Source organism: Hippocampus guttulatus, chromosome 2 (assembly GCF_054856545.1).
Source record: "Hippocampus guttulatus isolate MCC_2025c chromosome 2, RoL_Hgut_1.0, whole genome shotgun sequence".
NCBI lineage: Eukaryota > Metazoa > Chordata > Actinopteri > Syngnathiformes > Syngnathidae > Hippocampus > Hippocampus guttulatus.
In genome coordinates this window covers 7,594,265-7,600,517 of record NC_141262.1, presented here as the reverse complement: position 1 = coordinate 7,600,517, position 6,253 = coordinate 7,594,265, and the positions used below count along the sequence as shown (strand labels likewise).

The 6,253-nt window shown below is 42.7% G+C and overlaps 1 long non-coding RNA gene across 1 annotated transcript; it reads right to left on the bottom strand.

Annotated features, from left to right (window-relative positions):
• Positions 1-3,975: 3,975 nt before the first annotated feature.
• Positions 3,976-4,870, bottom strand: LOC147208341 (uncharacterized). The gene is made up of 3 exons (XR_015100283.1): positions 4,835-4,870; positions 4,464-4,615; positions 3,976-4,389 (listed from the first exon to the last, which is right to left on the bottom strand). It is a non-coding gene; the product is annotated as an uncharacterized LOC147208341 (long non-coding RNA).
• Between the last annotated feature and the right edge of the window lie 1,383 nt (positions 4,871-6,253).

The following is a 6,253-nucleotide window of genomic DNA, read 5'->3' as shown; positions in this document are numbered from 1 at the left end:
TTGCCCCACATTAGCCTCATGTAATATTAAACGTGTTTTTGACCAGCATGGTAACACACAGGTTTTAGTCATCTAAATGTACATCTTTTGAGACTCGTACACATAAAACCTATGCTCATGATTTGGCCAAGATGCACTGGTTAGTAACAATATGCAGTAGTAATATGACAGAGGGTTTTCAATATCTAATATTTAGTACACGCAAGAGCAAAAAATGTGCTGATATGTTTGATTTTATTTTCCCCTATGCAACAAATAAGTGTAGTGGATAGTTTTTTAGGCACACGTTGATGAGGAAATCAGTCTATGGTAATACAAAGCCAAAAGCATTCATGAATTAAATGAAAGAGAAAAAAATGTCAATTGATGCAAGAGTCATCGCTGAAATAGTGTCATATTCTGTCTTGACCGTGCTCACTGTTGTGCTTCAAGTGTGATTTTCCAGACCTCTTGATACGATTTATAGTCTCTCTCGTTTTGTTCATAAATCTTTGTAAGTATTTTTGTTATTCAATTCTCGCTCCTGATCATTGTTTTCATGTGATTGGACTTTTGATATTTTGCTTGTGTATTCTCTGTGTTGTATTGAACCTTGCCTATGCAAGGGCTTTTGTTTCATGCATCGTTTTTCCTGGCTCCATTTCAGTCTATACTTTGTCGGTGCAATGTTCTTTAGTAAATATTTTTATCGCACATTGTCTGAGCCTGCATAGATGGAATCCAAAAACATTCAGTTCGGTCTGAACCTGACAAAGAGAACCAGAGTGAAAGAGGAGTGACTGACATTCAATGTCCTTTAATTGTCATTTAAAAGCGAAGCCAGAGGTGGCCAACCAGTCAGAAACTAAGAGCCAATTTTTTTGCTGTGTTCCTGCAAAGAGCCACATCATACACATGGGCATCCCGTCCTCGCGCGCACACATGCGCGCACTTTTTTGCCCAAAGATCGACTTTTGAAGCGACATGACCCGATCGCGCACGTGCAAGCATACACACACACACGCGCGCGCGTGTGCGCACGCTGGTGCCCAAACATGCACTCGCGCACATATGCACGCATGCCATGATGAGCAACAGTCGGAACGGCCCACACATATGCACACACGCCACGATGAGCAACAGTCGGAACGGCCCGAACGTGAACGAAAGCTAAAGACACGAACACACAAATCTTTTTTTACCACCCATTTACTCCTCCCACCCCTTTCGGTCTACTTGGGACCAGTCCGCTGGCTCCCGGTCGATTGCGATCGACGTATTGGGCACCTCTGCCTTAAAATCAGAGGTAATTAGCTGAATAGCTTCGCACTTAGCACCGCTGTTTGCGCTTGAGTGGTGATTCTGTCATCTGATTGGTTGCCCCCTATGTCAATCAAGTAACGGGATTGATGATAGGCTAACGTAGCACGTTCTATGTATTTAGCGCCATTGTATGAATGGCAGCGCCAGTGACGAGGCGTTTTTGAGACTTGTCTTGTGAAAGCCCGGGAGTCGCATTGAACCAGCCACCCCTGGACTAAGCTGTCTCAAAACATGTTTTCATTGGAGAGGCAAATGGGTCATTGGGTTACTAATTATTAATTGCTTGAATGTCAACAAACTGCATATTGAATGAGAGAAGCCTTTTGATGTTTATGGGCCCCACCAACAGGACAGCTTCAAACGAGCCCATTCACATATTCCTCTTGCTCTCTGAGCATTTGTATGGCACAGCCAATCAATGCAAGGACATCTGCATCTATTTGTTGCACAATGAGCAAACTGCTTCAATGTTACAATTGTGCAAAGCCTTCACCTCTCATGAAAATGGACAGGAATGTGACAAGAGGGCAAACCTCCTTCAAGGCAAAACTTCTCTAAAATGTACAGCCAACTCCTTTGATTCAAATTATTCATGTTGTTCACCAAACACCAAAAATGTTTTTACTCTTCCCCTGACCTGAGTATCACTTGCATCAGTTTGGGATGGTTGGTTTTTTTACTTCAAAACGGGTTTCAGCACTACTAAAACCCATTTAATGGATTCTTTGAGGCACGCAAACAAACAATTGCGTGTAGGATAATGATGATCTTCTGTATTTACTTCAAAGCATGTGACGTTTTTTTAAATTTTTTAAAGGACGCAGCAAGAAACCGGACTGCTGGCTACAGCAAAGTGGAGATCATGGAGTATATAGACTCTTCGTCTTCCGGAGTGCAGGAAAGGGGTAAACGGGTAGCATCCACCCAACCATTTATTGTGCCTCTCCTCATGGGTGTGAATCTATTCCAGCGGACATTGGGCAAAAGTTGAGAGTTAAAATGGGTTTGTGCTTGATGGTTACACAAGGTGCGCATGGCTCCACGCGTGGATATTATGTTATTTCAGCCACAACGCCCCTCTGCGCGGAACATACGTGTCAAGCTTAAGCCTTTACACCCTGAACTGGCCATTAAAGTGTGTGCGTGTGTGTGTGTGTGTGTGTGTGTACTGTATATATATCCGAAGAGTATACGCAACAGCGTCCGCCAACAAGACATGTGCATCCATCTTGTATTCACCCAAGCACAGCAAAAGTATCACAAAGTAAAAGAAACTGAATGGAGTCTTAGTGATATAGACTGAACAACACAAAGCTGAGCAAATGTACCCAATTTCTTTTCCAGTGCAGCCAGTCCCATCAGACTTGTGCTTTGGGGAGATTTGGATTAAAAACAGGACCAGATTAAAAGTGGCACATCACCAGGCACCAGCCCAATAATTAAAAAAGGAAAGAGAGAAAGAAAAGCTGCAAAAAGAAAAGATGCCCATTTTGTAACTACGCCATGAGGTGGTTGACATTGGAAATTGAAGTGAATGTTCAGCATTGATACGAAACTGATGCATCATGGAAGACATGGTATGGAGTGAAGGACGTATCATCCTTGACACTTCAGGATGTCACTTCCCCCTTCTTTCATACGCCTCGGGCAAAGAATGGGTAGAAATGATCAATTTGTGAGAATTTGTACTGATAAGGATCATAATAACACCAATGTCATCTCCAGCTCAGGCTAAAAGAGGTGTGTCTGACGCCTCGTGTGTGGGTGCCAAGTTTCAGTGTCAGGCAGGCCACAGGGGTGACGACTTCGACATCTGCCACACAGGCTCAGCGATTCCATTGCGCGAGCAAGAATGGCACTTGGTGGAGTGAAGACCCCAGACAACACCACATATTCTCAATCATGTCTGTCCAACTTGTTCAATCAAATCAAATAATGATCTTGTCATTACGTTCCCACACCAGCTATGAAGAAGGCGGTAACCCACATTAGAAATGCTCAGTGCAGTACAGGCTATTTTTTTTTCCTCGTGTGAGTTTGAGCTTGTTGCTTTTCCAAGTCAAACCATTCAGTACTGCAATGAATGAATCATTCTGAATGAGACATGCTAACAAACAAAAATTGAGCAGAACGAAGATCGCCTGTATTTTCTTTGCATGCGGGCATTTTATTCGATAGCAGACTGAGCGCAGGCAGCAAACAAAAATCGTGCTCATAGGGGAGACTGATGAACATAACATGAAGCGTCTGGAGCTCAGTCAATGGCCGAAATCTCATTTTAAAAACAGACAGATGAGCCATTTGTGTTTTCAACTTGTCCTCATTAAAGCGGAAGTGAAATCACAATTTGTCTTCACAATAACACGTTCTATGTGGCCGCGCTAGTCTAAACATGGTATTGTAATTGATATTGCATTTGTGGAAGATGAATTAAGCAGCAAAATCCACCCTTTTTTAATACATCTCTGCTTGCAAAGGTCACGTGACGAAACCCGGAAAACAGGTGAGCCGTGATTGGTGGTTAGCTGATCCCTTCGACACTGTGATGTTATTTTCACTTGACAGCAAAATGGCCGCCTCTTGGGATGGATATAAATGAGTGGATTTTGTTGTAAAACTCATTTGTATTCTTTGGCATTTGACTCAGACTTGATCTTAGTTTTACTCTTCTGCTGTCTTCGTTATTAAAATTATTGTTTTATTGTTGTATATATGATATTTGCTCCATGTACAGCACGTTGTATACAGCGATGGTTGTTTTAAAGTGCTCTATAAATACAGTTGAGTTGAGCTTAATTCATATTCCACAAACGCAATATTGCCGTGTTCAGACTAATGGGGGTGCATTGAACATGCTACTGTGAATTACACTTTGGACTTCCCTTATAAGTCACTGATGGTATAGTGGTACACTTGCCTGGCTTGTGTGTGTGCAGCGTGGGATCGGTTCCATCTCTGTGACAGTGTAGATCTGGGTGTGAATGGGTCATCTCGATATGCGCCCTGCGACTGACTGACGACCAGTTCACGATGTAGTCGAACCTCCGCCTGAAGACAGCTGGGATGGGCTCCAGCACCCCCCGTACTCTGTACAGGACAAGTGGTGTTGAAAATGGATGGATGAATGGGCTTCCCCTTAAAAGTAGCAGGTGTGCTGAAACCTCTCACAGCTGACTTTGCGTGAGAGGTGGGGTACGCCCCCGTGCGTGTTTGATGTCCCTTGTCCGGCTGCCAAGTTCCATTGCCAGGTGGGCCACAGGGGTGATCACGCCAGCATCTGTCACACAGGCTCAGCTATTCCATCCCCAGAAAGCTTCAGGGACAAGACGTGTCAGTGTGTGCCAAACCGAGGCAGGAGAACAGAAAAAAAAAGGCGATACGAGATCAAATTCTCTGTGTACTTTCAGCTGCAACGGTTCAAGATTTCTGCCACGAGTGGTTCAAATAGCTTCAAACACCATGCAAACTTGTGAAATTCCCATGGACTTCAATAGCCTCGCACTGCCTGTTGCCTTCAAGTTAAAGAACAAACCTTGGAGTGCACACATCACCATGTGGAATATGTGTGTCAGGGAATGCACTTAATTATTCACTTCTTGTTATGTCAGTGTGTGTTTTACTTATTCCCAGTCCACTGTTGGACAATAATGTCAGTTTTGATGTTTCACTAGTTGCTGTGGTTTCTTTATTTTTGATTACTGTAGTCCATATGTTGTTTCATGTTGTTTTCATTGTCTAAAGTTAGAAAATATTAAAACGTGTACCCCGTACAAATAAAATGAACAATTGTCACTGTAGTCACAGTAAAACCTTTAACTCTCCATATAATACATTTTTTTAAACAACAACAGTACAACAAGGACATTCATTATAAACTGAATTTAGCACGAATAAGGTAACGAACATCTTCATCACAAAATGGATCTTACTTTACTTTGATCTTTCTATTAGTACTGCGGTTGATTTAGCCATACTGAACTGAGCAGCTCGAACAGTGACACACCTTCTATATTCTGGTAACTGTCAATGGGGAAATCAAATTTGGAGGTGGGACCTTGCAATGGAAAAGGGCCATGAATAGATACCAACTGCCACACTCAACAAGCAACCTTAGTTGCTCCTGGATCTGGTCAGTTGCCCGCTTGGCCCCATTGCACAAAAAACATAAAACCCCATCTCTGCATCTTCAACCAAATTTGCACCAAAATGTATCGCTTCTTCTTCAGCTTGTGTGACATCCATCAACCTTGTCTTACTTTCTGATGGACATTCTGCTCTCCATCGTTTATTATATAGTTATCATTGTCATATTGTACCAAGCAGCCAGGACATATAAAAACAGGCTATGCTATTCTATATCTCAGTACGCCTACCAAGGATGTTGTCACATGTTTTCATCCTAACATTCACTGGCACACTCTTGTGGTATGGTAACATAATTATGATTTTGGAATGTTGGAGGACGTCTGAGGACCAGCAGAAAATCCACAGACGCACCGTGAGAACATGTGAGCCAGACGTGCAAACTGCTCATCCACTCTGTTTGGAATAGAAGTGATAAATATGAATAATAGAGTATAGAAATAAATTACAAGATGAGCAAATGCTTTCAGGGATGGTGGCTGGAAATCAAACGGCGGTGCTGAAGTCAGTGTGACACCACTCCTTCTCTGCATGACATTTCAGGACCTCGACTGTGGTGCTCCAATCAATAAAGGCCACAAAAGGCACGTCAAAAGGAGGAAGTATACCGAGCTAGATTGTAGCTCATAAATGAAATATGTGACCACTTTCTCTGCGAGGGGAAACACACATTGTGGCTAAATTATTGCACTAGTTTATGTTTGAGTCTGCCGCTGCAGGCAAGACTGCTGCCTTTTTTTCTTTTCTTCTTTCAGGCTGTACTCCACTGTGAGGGTAAATATATAAATATAATCAACATTTTGATCCT